The sequence below is a fragment of the Triticum aestivum genome, chromosome 7B, assembly GCF_018294505.1.
Source record: "Triticum aestivum cultivar Chinese Spring chromosome 7B, IWGSC CS RefSeq v2.1, whole genome shotgun sequence".
Lineage (NCBI taxonomy): Eukaryota > Viridiplantae > Streptophyta > Magnoliopsida > Poales > Poaceae > Triticum > Triticum aestivum.
In genome coordinates, this window is record NC_057813.1 from 378,035,831 (window position 1) to 378,054,276 (window position 18,446).

Consider the following 18,446-nt stretch of genomic DNA (forward strand, 5'->3'; position numbering starts at 1 on the left):
TGTTAGCAATTATAGAAGACTACATGATAGTTGAGTATGTGAACTTGCTAAAAAGCCCTATTGTTGACTCTTTCTGATGTTATGATAAATTGCAATTGCTTCAATGACTGAGATTATAGTTTGTTAGTTCCCAATGAAGTTTTTGAACCATACTTGACATTGTGAATTGATTGTTACTTGAGCATAAGAAATCATATGATAAAATCTATATATGTTGCTGTTATAAGAATGATCATGATGCCCTCATGTCCGTATTTTATTTTTATCGACACCTCTATCTCTAAACATGTGGACATATTTTTCGATTTTGGCTTCCGCTTGAGGACAAGCGAGGTCTAAGCTTGGGGGAGTTGATACGTCCATTTTGCATCATGATTTTATATCAATATTTATTGCATTATGGGTTGTTATTACATATTATATCTCAATACTTATGGCTATTCTCTCTTATTTTACAAGGTTTACCATGAAGAGGGGGAATGCCGGCAGCTGGAATTCTGGCTGGAAAAGGAGCAAACCTTGGAAACCTATTCTGCACAACTCCAAAAGTCCTGAAACTCCACGAAACATCTTTTTGGATTTAATAATAATTTTTGAGTGAAAGAAATACACCAGGGGGCCCACACCCTGTCCAGGAGAGAGGAGGGAGCCCCCCCTGTAGGGCACGCCCCCTATCTCCTGGGGCCCCTGGTGGGCCTTCGGTGTCCATCTTCTGCTATATCATTGATTTTACCCTGGAAAAAATCATGGGCAAGCTTACGGGATGAAACTCCGCCGCCACGAGGCGGAACCTTGGCAGAATCAATCTAGGGCTCCGACGGAGCTATTCTGCCTGGGAAACTTCCCTACGGGAGGGGGAAATCATCACCAATGTCATCACCAACGATCCTCTCATCGGGAGGGGGTCAATCTCCATCAACATCTTCACCAGCACCATCTCCTCTCAAACCCTAGTTCATCTCTTATATCCAATCTTGTATCAAAACCATAAATTGCTACCCGTGGGTTGCTAGTAGTGTTGATTAGTCCTTGTAGTTGATGCTAATTGGTTTACTTGGTGGAAGATCATATGTTTAGATCCTTTATGCATATTATTACTCCTCTGATTATGTGGGGACCCCGACTCATAAGTCGAGATCACCGAATGCACGTGTACAGTGATCCCAGAGATCAATGCTCACTGAACACACAGAAGCTGAATAACAAGAGTCTTACATCCATACATACCGTCTTACACAAATTGTGACCATTATGGTCAAGTCTTACATTGATAAAGCCTTAAGGGTTGAACATCAAATGAAACACAAGCAGCGGAAATCTTCGTCGATAAGTAGAACCCATGCCATTTGCCTTAACCCTACAGGCATTCTGACTGGGAAACGTCCTAGTTCGCATGATCGTCTCCAAAGAACTCTTCTTCGAACTCCGGTTCTTCCATGCCTGGTCAATTAGATAACCAGTGGCAAGCCAATGAGTACTTTGAATGTACTCGCAAGCAACCCATGTTTTGGTTCAAGGTACAACAATGCATGATATAGGTAAATTTTGCAGAAAGCTAGTTTTGAGTGCAAAGACATGTTCAACATCTTTGTAAGGCATGCATCAAGAGAATTCAAGTAACCATGAGGACAGGTTACAGATATCAACATAAATAGAGTGGGCACAAACCCATCTAACATAAATAGAGTGGGCACCAACCCATCTCAATCATGTCAAGTCCCTTGACTTGACCCAAGTCATTTTTTTTATCAACACACACACTTGGTTTGTAAACAAGTGGACATAGCCCAAGAGCGGTTACCCAACTGTCCTTGACCATGGACACGGCTATTCGAATAGTTTTACACTCTGCAGAGGTTGCACACTTTACCCCCAAGATCCGGGGAACTTCGTGTCATCCACGACCCGCGGTACCTCAAGTACCCGGGGTAAGCACCCTATCACTACCTTTCCGTAGACGACACTAACATGGAGTCCACTCGATTGGCAGTAACCCCCGTGCCCAACATTTCACATAACACTTTCTTGGAGCCTTGCTCCCATAATTACCACATACCACTGGCACGGGGTACCAACGGTGTGTCCGGTGCCTTGTGAAAACAGTCATGGCCGCCCTACCTGGCACGACCCCGTCCCGAGAGAGAGCACCAACTCTCCCCCGTCACTAGTAATGCGGTCTCCAAGCTAGTATCGGCCTAGGTAATCAATAATGCCCTTTCCCATATAAGGGTAGAGTGGTTGCGCATGTAAGGTTGGAATAACGGTCGCAACTCCGACCAATCCGTTTTGAAAACAACACACACTTTCCTCGGTACACCACTTCGTCATCAAGTGGTTACCCATCTCATCATCTCCCTCGGGCATAAGTGGCACCCGACGGGGTTTTCGAAAAGACTTTTGAAATCACTTTGTCTCCTTCACCATGCATATACCCATCCCTTCTGCGTAGCATCTACTTTAGCATCCTATCTACTCCCACCGGCATAACCCTCATAAGAAGGTAGGGCCATGCACAATGCAAGTATCAACGAGGAAGTAACCGAGGCAACCAACCCACGTGGTTCACCATCTCACCATGATTCCGATGCAACAATAATAAAGAGCTATACGACATGCATAAAAAGGGTTTCATAGACATGGTCAAAGGGCTGCTTGCCTTGGTTGGCTTGGTCTTCAAATTCTTCAGGCCCTTCTCCTCCTTCTTCTTCAGCTACCTCATCAAATACGGGATCTAATGTTGCAAGAAGATAACGGGAAAATAAGACAATAATAAAAACAGAAAAGTCAAAGTGCTCAGAAAAATGTCAACTTATTTTTGTAAAATACTAGGAGGAAAACTAGGAAGGGGAAAATTCTTGGTTTTGGATTTGGAGCTAGGGAAACAGAGTTGTGGATTTTTCAACAGAGGTTTTATTGTTCAAATTTGAATTTAAATTTGAACAGAGCAGAAAGGTGTAATGGATGTGCATGAAAGTCACATCAATAAATAGGTGAGATTATTCTGAGATTTTAGGAGTTGGAATTATTCCATTTGGATAAATATTCTACCATGTGGAATTTTTGGAAAGGAGACAGAAAAAGAAAAAGAAAAGTGGCGCTGTGCCACTGGGCCAGAGAGGCCACGGGCAGCAGGCCCAGAGGGGAAACCAGCCCACGCGGGCCGCCACATTGAAGGCATAAAGGCGAAATACGCCTTCAGCCGACGGGCGAACCGGTGCGCGCGCGCGTGCGTTTTAAACCTGACGGGTGGATCCCACCCGTCAGGGCATGAGGCTGACGGGCTGGCCCCACGGCCGTCGTCGTCTACCTTCGGCCAGAGGCAATGACGAGCTCGCCGGCGGCGATACAGAGCACAGGGAGGTGCGCGGGTGGTACCGTTGGGCTCGGGGCAGTGTCGCCGTTCGGGTGGTGGTGGAGACGGTCGCCGGAGCAGCCTGGTTCGCCAGCGACGAGCCACGCGGCGGAGGTGCTTCGGGCGCCGATGGATCCGGCCGTTCCCGGCTGCAAAAGAGTGGGAAAGAGAGGGGAAAGGGTCAGCGTGGCCGCGCGGTTCCAGATCGAGAGAAAACGGGGGCGGAGGAGGCCTGTACTGCGCGAACGCCGACGAGCCGAGGCGGCGGAGCTCGAGCTCGATCTCGAGCTCGGGCGGCTCTGGAGGTGAATGGGTGGTACGGGAGGTTGATTTGGAGTGTGGGGGAGCGACAGGGAGCGAAAGAGGGGCTCGGGGTCGCCTTATATGGGCTGGCCGAGGTCCACCGTAGGCGTGGCCTACGGGTGCCCGCGGGATCGGCTCGGGTGGCCATTAGAGAGGGAATGGAGGGCTCGGGGGTGTTCGTGGGAGTGGTGTAGAGTGCCAGGGAGAGAGAGAAGGAGCGAGGTGAGCTGCACGCAGGCCACAGGAGTGGCGCGAGCATTGGCCGAGCGGGGTGGCGTTCTGGCGCGAGCTGCAGGAGAGAGAGGAGGGCGCGGGAGCAAGTGGGCGGCCTGCTGGCATGGAGCGGACGTCGAGGGGCATCGACTGGCGCGTGGGGGAAGCTCGAGGTGGTCGGGAGGCGCGGCGTCAACGGTCGGTGTCCTGCCGGGCGCTCCAGAGCGCGACTTTGGCCGGCATCCGCGGTTTTTCCGCGTCCGCGCGCGTCCACTTGTGTCTGGGGGTTGCAGGGGGTGTGGGCAAAAGTAGGAGTGAGCCTTGGATGCTCTGGAGGGCCGAGGGGAGAGAAGGAGGCTGAGAGAGAGGGGAGAAGCTGCTGTCCAGAGAAGACAAATGGGGTTTCCCCCTCCCTCATCATTGCTTCCTCGGGCAGAAAAGCATCCAAGTTGCAGAGGGGAACTAGGAGGGGTTGTGGTAAAAAGATGGGCTCAAGGAGATTAGTGGAAGGGGCTGGAATTTGCATTCCAAAATTCTGCCAGAAGGTGTTTGATGATGTTTTGGGCAAGTTAATGACTTCCACTAGCCATGAGACTCCACAGGGTGAGATGCTACATATAATTAGGGCCTTCCACCCATTTTGAGCTTATTTGGACAAAGTTGCCAATGCAACTTTTGCAAACCCTAAAAATTGGCAGGAATGGATTTGTGTAGATCCAGTTGAGTAGATCACTTCTCCTTGATGCACCACTTGGTGTGGTGGCCTTATTTAGCCATGTGATCAGGCTCACAAAAGTTGGGGTCATGGAGAAAAAGTTGGTAGTACAAAGTAGTTCAAATTTGATTCTGGTCAGAGAGGGTTTTGAGGCACTTTGACCAAGATATCTTCTTCTCCAACCTGTGCCATTTGGTCTAGATGCATTATTAGACCATTGGAGCATGTGCACCAAGTTTGAGAACATTTGGCCATGTTTGGCAATGTAAAGTTGCTCAAACTTCAAAATGGACAGAAATGGTTTTGAGGGGATTTTATGGGGTTATACTATTCTCCATGACATGATACTTGTCAAGATCATCAAGTATGTCATATGTGAGATGATAGGACTTTCTTGGAATTTTTGGAGAATATTTCCTTTGTAAATATTTCAAAAGCTTGAAATATCCAGAAAGGGTTTTGAGGGATTTGACCAATATTTTGAACATGACCATGTGTTGAAACTCTTATATATGGAAAATATATGTCCACTGAGTTTCCCTAATTTTTGTCAAATATTTTTAAAACAATAAAATAATTTTTCCCTATTAAAGACCATTTCTGGCCTTAAGAAAAAGCTTTTAAATAAAATAGTAAAATAACTCTTAAAATTATATTTTTGTGGTTTATGGGAGTCCTACATCTAATAGGATTCAAATATGCCTTTTGAAATATTTTCCATAACCCAAATCAAGTACTTGCAGTGCAAACCTCAATTCAGGGGTTTTTGGAAAACTAAATTTAGAAAATACTTTTTGGCCAAATTATTTTTGTAAGAAAATTCTATATTGCACTATACACATGGCATGGTCATTGGGCAGAAGTTTGGGGCAAGGAGATGAAATACAGAAAGTGGAGTAGTTGACTTTAAGGAGCACTTGAAAAAGAATCACAGAGAGAGAACCAACTCCAAATAAAAGCCAAATAATGCAAAAGTTTTTGTTGGTCCAAATTTTTGTGCTTTAATAATGCAAATGAAAAGTTACAAAGTGCAGGGTGTGATAGATTATGAACATGAATATGCTTTGTGAGTAGTTACGTTTGTTCCTGAGGACATGGGTGAAGTCTTGCTATTAGTAGTCATGTGAATTGGGTATTCATTTGATATTTTTGATGAGATGTATGTTGTCTTTTCCTCTAGTGGTGTTATGTGAACGTCGACTACATGACACTTCACCATTATTTGGGCCTGGAGGAAGGCATGGGGAAGTAATAAGTAGATGATGGGTTGCTAGAGTGACAGAATCTTAAACTCTAGTTTATGTGTTGCTTCGTTAGGGGCTGATATGGATCCATAGGTTTAATGTTGTGGTTAGGTTTACCTTAATACTTCTTTTGTAGTTGCAGACGCTTGCAATAGGGGTTAATCATAAGTGGTATGCTTGTCCAAGTTAGGGCAGTACCCAAGTACCGGTCCACCCACATATCAAATTATCAAAGTACCGAACGCGAATCATATGAACGTGATGAAAACTAGCTTGACGATAATTCCCAATGTGTCCTCGGGAGCTCCTTTCTCATTATTAGAAATTGTCTAGGCTTAAACTTTGCTACATAAAGGATTGGGCCACCTTGCTGCACTTTATTTACTTTATTTACTTGTTACTCGTTACTATTTATCTTATCACGAAACTACCTATCACCTATAATTTCAGTGCTTGCACAGAAAACCTTACCTAAAACCGCTTATCATTTCCTTCTGCTCCTCGTTGGGTTCGACACTCTTACTTATCGAAAGGACTACGATTGATCCCCTACACTTGTGGGTCATCAATAAGTATCATGCATAGCAGAAGTGGCATCATCAATAACATGCGACATATCAGAATTCATAGCAGCAGCAGGTTTAGGTGTCGCAAGCTTACTAATAACAGGAAGAGAATCTAGTGTAGAGCTAGATGGCAGTTCCTTACCTCCCCTCGTAGTTGAGGGAAAAATCTTGGTTCTTTCGTCTTTCAAGTTCCTCATAGTGATCAACAGATATAAATCCCAAGTGACTCAAAGAATAGAGCTATGCTCCCCGGCAACGGTGCCAAAATTAGTCATGATAACCCACAAGTGTAGGGGATCGCAACAACTTTCGAGGGTAGAGTATTCAACCCAAATTTATTGATTCGACACAAGGGGAGCCAAAGAATATTATTGAGTATTAGCAGTTGAGTTGTCAATTCAACCACACCTGGACAACTTAGTATCTGCAGCAAAGTATTTAGTAGCAAAGTAGTATGATAATGAAGGTAACAGTGGCAAAAGTAAAGATAATAGTTTTGTGGTAATTGTAACAGTAGCAACGGAAAAGTAAATAAGTGAAACACAAGATGTGAAAAGCTCGTAGGCATTGGATCAGTGATGGATAATTATGTCGGATGCGATTCCTCATGTAATAGCTATAACATAGGGCGACACAGAACTAGCTCCAGTTCATCAATGTAATTTAGGCATGTATTCCATATATAGTCATACGTGCTTATGGAAAAGAACTTGCATGACATCTTTTGTCCTACCCTCCCGTGGCAGCGGGGTCCTAACGGAAACTAAGGGATATTAAGGCCTCCTTTTAATAGATAATCGGACCAAAGCATTAGCACATAGTGAATACATGAACTCCTCAAACTACGGTCATCACCGAGAAGTATCCCGATTATTGTCACTTCGGGGTTGTCGGATCATAACACATATAGGTGACTATAGACTTGCAAGATAGGATCAAGAACACACATATATTCATGAAAACATAATAGGTTCAGATCTGAAATCATGGCACTCGGGCCTTAGTGACAAGCATTAAGCATAGCAAAGTCATAGCAAAATCAATCTCAGAACATAGTGGATACTAGGGATCAAACCCTAACAAAACTAACTTGATTACATGGTAAATCTCATCCAACCCATCACCGTCCAGCAAGCCTATGATGGAATTACTCACGCACGGCGGTGAGAATCATGAAATTGGTGATGGAGGATGGTTGATGATGACGATGGCGACGAATCCCCCTCTGCGGAGCCCCGAACGGACTCCAGATCAGCCCTCCCGATAGAGATTAGGGCTTGGCGGTGGCTCCATATCATAAAACGCGATGAAACTTTCTCTCTGATTTTTTTCTCCGTGAAACGGAATATATGAAGTTGGAGTTGAGGTCGATGGAGCGTCAGGGGGCCCACGAGACAGTGGGGGCACGCCCAGGGGGGTGGGCGCGCCCCCCACCCTCGTGGACAGGGTGTGGCCCCCTGGTCTTGATTCTTTCGCCAATATTTTTTATATTTTTCAAAACGTGCCTCCGTGGATTTTCAGGACATTCCGAGAACTTTTGTTTTCTACACATAAAAGAACATCAAGGCAGTTCTGCTGAAAACAACATCAGTCCGGGTTAGTTTCATTCAAATCATGCAAGTTATAGTCCAAAACAAGGGCAAAAGTTTTTGGAAAAGTAGATACGTTGGAGACGTATCACCAGATAAAATATATCAAAGTCCGGTCGGGCCGAATACAATAAACTGGATTCATTTGAATCACGTCGAGATGTAGCCCGACATAGAGGCGCCGCACACCCCCTATGCTTCACCGATGAAGTTATGGATCACGAATTCCCAGAAGGGTTTAAACCCGTAAACATTGAATCATATGATGGCACAACAGACCCCGCGGTATGGATCGAAGATTTTCTTCTCCACATCCACATGGCCCGCGATGATGACTTACATACCATAAAATACCTACCACTTAAGCTCAAAGGACCGGCTCGGCATTGGCTTAATAGCCTGCCAGCAAGCTCCATTGGCAGTTGGGAGGATCTGGAAGATGCGTTCCTTGATAACTTCCAGGGCACTTACGTGCGACCACCGGATGCTGATGACTTAAGCCACATAACCCAGCAGCCCGGAGAGTCATCCAGGAAATTCTGGACTCGGTTCCTAACTAAAAAGAACAAAATTGTCGACTGTCCGGATGCCTAAGCCTTAGCGGCCTTAAAGCACAACATCCGTGACGAATGGCTCGCCTGACATCTTGGCCAAGAGAAGCCAAAGTCCATGTCAGCCCTCATGACACTCATGACCCGCTTCTGCGCGGGCCAAGACAGTTGGCTGGCTCGCAGCAACATCACACCCAAAAACTCAGGCGATTCAGACGCCAGGGATAGCAATGGCAAGCTGCGACGAAATAGATACAAGTGTCGCAATAATGGCGACAAGGCCGAAGACACGACAGTCAATGCTGGATTCAGAGGCTTTAAATCCGGACAGCAGAAAAAGCCATTCAAAAGAAATAGTCCGGGCTCGTCCAGTTTGGACCGCATACTCGATCACTCATGTCAAATTCATGGCACCCCCGATAAACCAACCAACCACACCAATAGGGAATGTTGGGTGTTTAAACAGGCCGGCAAGTTGAATTACCAAAACAAGGAAAAGGGGCTGCATAGCGACGACGACGAGGAGCCCCGACCGCCGAACACGGGAGGACAGAAGAAATCCCCCCCAGGTGAAAACAGTGAATATGATATACGCAACCCATATCCTTAAGCGGGAACGGAAGCGTGCACTAAGGGGCGTCTATGCGATGGAGCCAGTCGCCCCAAAATTCAACCCATGGTCCTCTTGTCTGATCACTTTCGATCGCAGGGACCATCCTACCAGTATCCGTCATGGCGGTTCGGCCGCATTGGTCCTTGACCCCATCTCGACGGATTCCATCTCACACGAGTCCTCATGGACGGTAGCAGCAGCCTTAACCTGCTCTATCAGGATACAGTGCGCAAAATGGGCATCGACCCCTCAAGGATCAAGCCCACAAAAACCACCTTCAAGGGTGTTATACCCGGTGTGGAGACCTGTTGTATGGGCTCAATCACATTGGAAGTGGTCTTCGGATCTCCGGACAATTTCCAAAGCGAGGAGTTAATCTTCGACATCGTCCCCTTCCGCGGTGGCTATCATGCACTGCTCGGACGAACCGCATTCGCCAAATTCAATGTGGTACCGCATTATGCATAACTCAAGCTCAAAATGTCGGGACCTCGCAGGGTTATTACAGTTAATGGAAACATAGAGTGCTCGCTTCGCATGGAGGAGCACACCGCGGCCCTCGCGGTGGAAGTACAAAATAGCCTTCTTAGGCAAACAGCCAATTCGGCGATAAAGAACCCGGATACCGTCAAGCGAGTCCGGAGTACTCCATAACAGGATCGTCCGGCACGTCCAGAGCTCGACTAGCAATTCGGCCTCCACCCTAGTCCCAGTCAAGCGGCGACATTCGTGCCGCGCGTACACAACTACGCACTTAAAATACCCTGGGCATAGGCGGAGGCACAGCCATGACACGGTCCACAATGCGGTTCGACCACCCCAGGACCCATGCATCCTTGCACCCTTTTTTCTTTCAGGTCCCTATCTTCAGGAGGCTCTTCTAAAAGGCCAGCTATTGGACACATAGCAGGACGGACACACCAGGAAGACAAGAAGCTTTGGCGTACAAGGGAATCCTCAGGTGGTCTCTGATAACGATCGTTATACCTGTTTTACATACCCGCATACCGCCCGCTCCTGGTCAGCATGTGTCAAACAGTCCAATTCTGCTTATCGCACTTCTTGTATATGTACGCTTTGACGTATCATTTGAATAACAAGGGAAAATAGTATACAGCGTCAGATTGCTATTACGTTTATTTACCCCCTTTTTTCTTTCCTACTTATTTATTATACTTGTGCATTTTGGCACGACTAGTTTGCTAGGGGCTTCAGTACCCCATAACCTGGCAAGATAAGTCCAAACACTTTCGACAATGCGGCACCCCGAACTTATAGCACTATATGCATCAGCTCCGAATCATGTCTTGGGTCAATAGTTGGGTTTTCCCGGCTCCTATGTTTTGGTACCTTACATTCCGCTATATCGGCTAAGGTAGCGCAAGGAGAACTACTGCGATTGTGTCCCGGTTCTTTCGGATGAGCACTTCAGTAGAGAAAGCCGAAAACTGACTGTCATGATAAGGCGAGAGCTGGTCGCTGTTTGAGAGGACTTCGATCCTTAAAGATTTTTTCCGCTTCAGGCGAGGAATCGGCCTCGTCCGATTTAGGCGTGTATAGCACCCCGAGTCCGGCTTTCCGGATACTAGGGGCTTCGCCAAAATTTATAATTGTAGACTTCTATGGCTAAGTGAGGGTGATAAAGCCGCATAGTCCAATTGCCTCGTTCTTGGCGCTAAACACCTCCTTAAAAGGACCAACAACTTGGATAAAGAGTGTTTGTACTTCTCCCGAACACCATAGTACTAGTTACATGGGGGCGGAAGTCGATGACTGGCCAACTCTCAAGATTTTTAAACGGCCGCACAGAATGTAATATTTTAAATTAACAAGCGCTACATAGCGCACATGAACTAGTTTTCATAATACAGGATGACATGAGTACATTCATTCAAATATCACATCCTTCGTACATTCATCCGCCACAAGGCGGGCACCCTTAATGACATTGTCATAGTACTGTTCGGGGTGGCGATGCTCCTTGCCCTTCGGCGGCCCCTCTGTCACCAACTTCTCGGTGTCCATCTTCCCCCAGTGCACCTTCGCACGGGCCAAGGCCCTGCGTGCACCCTCAATGCAAACGGACCGCTTAACGACTTCAAGCCGCAGGCACGCATTCACCATCCGTTTAACAAAGCCGAAGTAGCTGCTAGGCAAGGGCTCGCCAGGCCACAGCCGGACTATGAAGTCCTTCATGGCCAATTCGGCCGCCTTGTGAAGTTCGACCAATTGCTTTAGCTGGTTGCTCAAGGGCATCAGATGTTCGGCCCCAATATACTGGGACCAAAACAGCTTCTCCGTCGAGCTCCCTTCCTCAGCCCGGTAGAAGTCTGCAGCATCAGAGATGCTGCGCGGCAGATCTGCGAATGCTCCTGGAGAGCTCCGAATTCGGGTAAGTAAAAGGAAAGTCTCCTTCACATGCTTGCTTGCATAATGAAAGCCTTACCCGCAGCTACCTTCTTGGCCGCCTCAATTTCCTGGAGGGCCTTCTGGGCTTCGGCCTTGGCGTCTAGTGCGCTCTGACGGGCCTTCGCAAGCTCCGACTCTTGCGTCTTGGAGTCACGCTCCAAGGACTCGAATTTTTTGACGAAGTCTTGAAGCTCTTGATGGAACTCATCAACTCGCGCCTCTTGTTTCTCGCGCTCGGTGCGCTCCTTGGCCGCTTTGTTTTTGGCCTCGGACAACTCTTTCTTAAGGGCCGCCACTTCGGTCGTGGCCCCTATTAAAATTTATCATGCTTCTATTAGCATCCACGACTTTTTCCTTTATATAACATTCACATGGGGTATTGCTTACCTTTGTTCTCCTCGAGCTGCCTCTTCACGAGGCCGAGCGCTTCTTCGGCCCGCCCTAGGCTCTGCCTCAGTCCGAAGACCTCCGCAGTGGCGGCAGCGGCGGCCAGTAGCGACGCCTGCTTATTCACATAGACGTAACATGATTAGACTCCTGGGAATAATATTTGATCCTCTGTTAGGCTTTTCTTCCCGAACACCAAAGAGAGCATCAGGGGCTACTGTCTACACTGTGATACTTCCTCATAATTTAAATTACTTACCTCAAAGCCTGTCAGGAGGCTGCCGCAGGCTTCGGTCAATCCGGTTTTGGCGGACTGAACCTTCGCAATCACTATACTCATAAGAGTACAGTGTCCTTCATCAAGGGAAGCGCTCTGAAGCGCTTCCACCAAGTTATCCGATGCCTTTGGATGGACAGAGGTCATCGGCACAGACGGCTCGCCCCCCTTGGCGGGTGGCGGCATGCCTGAATCCGGAACCACTGGAGGTTCCGGCGCAGTATCCGACTGGGGGCCAAGCCTGCTGCGGCCCCCTCATCCGAATCCTTGGGGATCTCCCCCCCCCCATGAGACCGGCATCGGGAGTCTCGTCTTGAGGCGTCTCCAGGACTACCTCCTCCTGGCCCGGTAACCTCTGAGATAACACCTCGGTGTCATCCGCGGGACGGGGAGTAGAAGCCGTCGGGAGCGAATAACTGTTCATCTCCGACGAGCTCAAGGACCCATCCGAGGAGGATGAGTCGATGTGGGCTTTGGACGGACTGCACAAGCAAATCAGGACATAATAAGAAGCCATAAAGCTACAACCTTGCAATAGGTATTACGACATCCGAATACTTACGACTTTGCCAGGGGTTGGCCCTGGGTAGCCACTCCTCCTCGCTGTATGCGGCGGTTGTGGAGTGGTCCGGAGAGAGGGTCCTTCCCTTCTTGGCCCCTTCGGCCTCCCCGGAAGGGGTGGCCTTCCTTTTCTTCTCCCCCTCGGTTTGGGGGAGAGGGTTTTCCTTTTCCTCCTCCTTGTTGTTGTTGGAGGAGTGCGCCTTGGTGTCTTCGGACGATGAGTCCGACACCACCTTGCGCCGGAGACTTTTCCTGGTCCCCATGGCCTTCTTCTTGGCCTTCTTCTCCGGCACCTCATAGGGCGCCGGAACCAGCATCTCCGTCAGGATAGCGGTTGCTGGACCTTCAGGCAACGGAACCGGACATTCGATCCGCTCTGCCGTCACCACATAATCCTATTAGATCAGTACTGTGGCTTAAGTTCCTCCCACGAATACACTGAGGAAAGGCAGATCTTGCGAAATGCGGAATGCTTACCGCGTTGGCATGGCGCTTGGCGCTGAGTTCGCGGTCCTCGGTGGTGGGAGGAGGAACTTCGCTGGCCTTGAACAACACCTTCCAGACGTCTTTGTGTGTCATGTCAAAGAGCTCTTGCAGTGTCTGGTGTTGGGCCACATCGAACTCCCACAGGTTGAACGCCCGTCTTTGACACGGGAGAATCCGATGAAATAGCATGACCTGGACCACATTGACTAGCTCGATCTTCTTGGTTGTCATGTTTTTGACGCAGTTCTGGAGCCCGGTTAGCTTCGCGGACGTGCCCCAGGTTAGGCCCTTCTTCTTCCAGGAGGTGAGCCGCACGGGGATGCCGGATCGGAATTCGGGGGCCGCCACCCAGTTGGCTTTGCGCGGCTTGGTGATGTAGAACACCCCGATTGTCGTCCCTTCACGGTATCCACGAAGGAGCCTTCAAGCCAGGTGACGCCGGGCATCTTGCCCACCATGGCGCCTCCACACTCCGCCTGCTGGCCGACCACTATCTTCGGCTTCACGTTGAAGATCTTTAGCCACAGGCCGAAGTGGGGCCTGATGCGGAGAAAAGCCTCGCATTACGTGCAGTAGCTGGTTGTGAAAAACGGTTCGAATAATGACCGGACCGTGGCGTGATGTCATGCTGTCAGCAGATTAGATTTGTGGAATATTATGCTCTCTACGATGGTATGTGGGATTTGTTTTGCAGAGCCGGACACGATCCTCGTGTTCGAAATCTTCTATGGAGTATTCTGAGAAGAACCCGCCTTGCAATGCCGAAGACAATCTGCACGCCGGACTCATCTCATTGAAGCCTGGTTCAGGGGCTACTGAGGGAGTCCTGGATTAAGGGGTCCTCGGACAACCGGACTATATACTTTGGCCGGACTGTTGGACTATGAAGATACAAGATTGAAGACTTTGTCCCGTGTCCGGATGGGACTCCCCTTTGCATGAAAGGCAAGCTAGGATATTCGGATATGTAGATTTCCTTCTCTGTAACTGACTCTGTGTAACCCTAGCCCCCTCTAGTGTTTATATAAACCGGAGGGTTTAGTCCGTAGGACAACAACAATCATAATCATAGGCTAGCTTCTAGGGTTTAGCCTCTACGATCTCGTGGTAGATCAACTCTTGTAATACTCATATCATCAAGATCAATCAAGCAGGAAGTAGGGTATTACCTCCATCGAGAGGGCCCAAACCTGGGTAAAACATTGTGTCCCCTGCCTCCCGTTACCATTAGCCTTAGACGCGCAGTTCGGGACCCCCTACCCGAGATCCGCCGGTTTTGACACCGACATCGGGAACGAGATGTTGATGCGACACTATTTTGTGGAGAATCCAACGTATCCACCGCACCTCTTTCGAAGAAGGTACCGAATGCACCGATCCCTCTTTGTTAGACTTGTTCAAGCTTGCGAGGCCAATTGTCGGTATTTTACGCAACGAAGAAATGTTGCGGGCTTGAAGGGATTTAGTGCATATCAAAAAATCTCGTCAACTATGCGGGTGATTGCGTATGGGGTTTCGGCTGATTATGCCGATGAGTATCTTCGCATTGGTGAAGATACAACAATTGAGTCGGTGCGTAGATTTGCCAAAGTGATCGTCCGTGTCTTTGGTCCCGAATATCTCCGGGCATCGAACGAGGATGACACAAAGAAATTGATGGCATCTAATGAGAGGAGAGGTTGGCCTGGCATGCTAGGTAGCATTGATTGTATGCATTGGACATGGAAAAATTGCCCGAAGGCATGGCAGGGAATGTATCGTGGCAAGTCTCGTGATGCAACAATTATGCTAGAGGCCGTAGCATCTGAGGATTTATGGATTTGACATTGCTTCTTTGGTATGCCGGGCACTCTAAATGATATCAATGTGTTGCAACGGTCTCATTTGTTTGCTAGACTTGCTATTGGTGATGCTCCTGCTTGCAACTACACTATCAATGGGCATGAATACAGAAAAGGGTACTATCTTGCAGATGGTATACACCCTCCTTGCTGCACATTTGTCAAGAGCATCAAAGAACCCAAAACTAAAAAAACAATGTGAGTTCGCAAGAGTGCAAGAGGCAGCCCGAAAAGACATTGAAAGAGCATTTGGGGTTTTGCAATCTAGGTTTGCCATTGTTCGTGGTCCTGCTCCTTTTTGGGACAAGCGGACCTTGAAGAACATCATGACATGTTGTGTTATTCTTCACAACATGATTCTCGAAGATGAGAGAGGCATGAACTTGGAATTCTTCTACGACAATGTAGGCAGCCGTGTCAAACCAGTTAGAGACCCTAACCACATTAGAGCATTTCTTCAAACATATAAGGAGATTGAAAATGCAAACACCCACTTTCAGCTTCAGGAGGATCTCATTGAGCACCATTGGCAAAGGGCTGGACAGTAGCAAACTCATTTTTTTCATTCATTTGTAGCTATAATACCTAAATAATTCATCTCCACTAACCTATTTCTCTTGACATGCAGCCTACCCACATCATCATTCAACATGCAGCCATGTACCTTACTCCACCTCATCAGTCTAGCCACATCATCAATTCCAACCACGTCTCATACATTAACTCTCGCTATCGTCGTGTCAATTTCTTAGACTAGCCACAGTGGGAGTAACTTCAACAGTAACATGGAGTCCAACTCAGCAAATTTGCTTATGTAGCAATGAGTTAATGAGGAAAGAGGTAGTTATAGTAACTTAGCTAGTTACTGTAACATCACATGTCCCAATGCAATATGAGTCTATAACCTAATAAATGAAGCTTTGCGTGTTACCACACTTATGTTACCACCCACTATGAAGGTAGTAACATAGTCTAGGGATATGTGTATGTTACTAGTGTATGTTACTCACCATTGTGACTAGTCTTATGGCTGGGTTGTACGAAGCCACTTGTCGTCAAAAGGAACTTCGAATGGGCTGTACGATGTTTGGAGCCCATGGAAGGAAATTAAAGATATTTTTTTTGCCTATTTTTAATCTATTTCTCGAAAGCACCGTCGTTTCCTTGTTGTTCCCCTTTCTCTTCATCTCCTCCAATTCCACTCATACAACAAATTAAAAGCCATTGATAGTTTCAATCCGTCCCTTCCTCTTATTCTTCCCCTTCACACCCTTGCCATGCTATACTTATATACTGCTATAACGGCGGCGGCTTCTTCGATCTACTTCAAACCTTTAACCAGCATGTCGGCGCCTGCATCATCTTCATCTATTCACCGCATGCATACAGACCACCTGGAATAGTCGATCGATCGTCATGCTTGCCTGAAGATACTACGGTGGAACCCATGGCGGAGGAGATCCTCCTGATGCTGTCAATGCACGCTCGTCGTCAGCGGCCACTGTGTCAACGGCAGGTCAACTTCACCCACCCCTTCCTCCTCGATATCTATGCCCATGCCTCCCACGTCGTCTCCAATATGCATGGATATCCCGTCCGGCGCTGCTATACACACGACAGGGTGCAGCCGAACTTTGGACGATCCTATTGATCCAACCGTGCATGCATGGGACAAGATGGAGCACATCCTCTGGATCCAAGCATCGTTCACTGATCGTGCAATGAGCATCGGCTGCATAGTAGTTCCGTATCCCGCCCCCCTTCCAAATCAACAACCAATGCGAGACCGCCTCTGCGTTCACCAGCCCACGCCAAAATTGGCCGCTGCCCGTCCACGAGCACACGCCTCCAGCAAACTGATGTTGTTTCTGATGTGCTCTTCCCTGTCCACGCCCTAGGAGGAACACCATTGCGGATCAGAAGGGACACCTTCAGTCCAGGCTCTTCCTCCCTCACCTTTTTTTGACGGGTACCTCCCTCACCTTCTTTATTTGATTCCTATGTCTCTTTTTTCAGTGCGTGAATGTGTGTTTGTTTATGTGTACAGATTCAAGTAGTGATATACATATTTGGGACGAGTCATGGGATCAGATTGTCAAGTATGTGAACCAGAGATAAGAGAATACACATGTGAGTGGCAAGGACATCGATCGATAAAAAATTCAGAATGCTTTCATTATGATACTCTGTGAAGACCAGTAACAGTGATATTGTACCAGTTGTTTCAACAGGTTCTAATAAAACAGCGATGCAGTATGGAGGACTTGATTGTTTACCTCGGAAGAAAGGACTACCTACAAGGCAACAGGGGTATCTCACATCTATCTCTTTAGCATTCAGGTATGTGGGGTGGAATTATATATGTGCAATCTTTTAATTCTACATCTGATGCACAAGCACGTCAATCAAATTCTTAATTCAGACGCTTATGACTAAACCATAAAAAGGATCCTGCAAATAGTGTCTTCTTTTTATGCACATTCTGTTAGTCTCCTTGCTTATTTTTACAGAGCACCAAGCTCCCATGTCAGACTTTTATTTTTGATACTGAGTTGTCATATGCACATTTCGTTAGTCTCTGTACTTATTTAAAGAGCGTGGAAGTATGATTCTCCTGGCTTCTATCTACTACAGTTAAAAGTATATGTGATGGATGGCAATCTTATTTTCAGATTTGGTCAGATCGCACCTACTGCAAGTGCCGGATGATTTTCCACTGATGGCGAGAATCTAGGACGATTAGGTGGTTCTTGCTGCATAGTATGTTGCTGCTCCCATTAATAGACAAGTATTTGACGAGACAATTTTTTTTGCAGGTGTCTCAAATGGATCCGTTGGCACCCTGTCCATGCATACAATAACATTCCCTGCCCTCTCTGCTCAATCATATGGCTAAGTACATTCAACCGACTTAACATTTATTATGGTATAAGGATGGATGAGTTGCTTGGCTTGGTTCACTTTGTTTCTCCTATAGATAGGAGCATCAAATGGTTTTAAGCATGCTACCACTTGCCTGGCAGTTGGTGAGAGACCTATGTGATATTATACTCTCATGTAACCTGTTTTGAAGCACCTGAATTCAGGTACAATGTCATAATACATAGGTCAAATTGCACCAAAAATGCCAATAGTTTTGTTATTTTAGCAAGAGTCAACATATTTGGACTATGTCTATGTATAATAATGTTACTTTACTGGTTTCTGTCATACATTTATTTGAACATTTTAATTAGTAGCCTAGCATTCTCTTATTTGGGTGATACTGTAGATTTCAACTATAGACATTATCGCAGTTTTCATGTGATATCGTTTATAGATTATACATTGCCCTTTAGT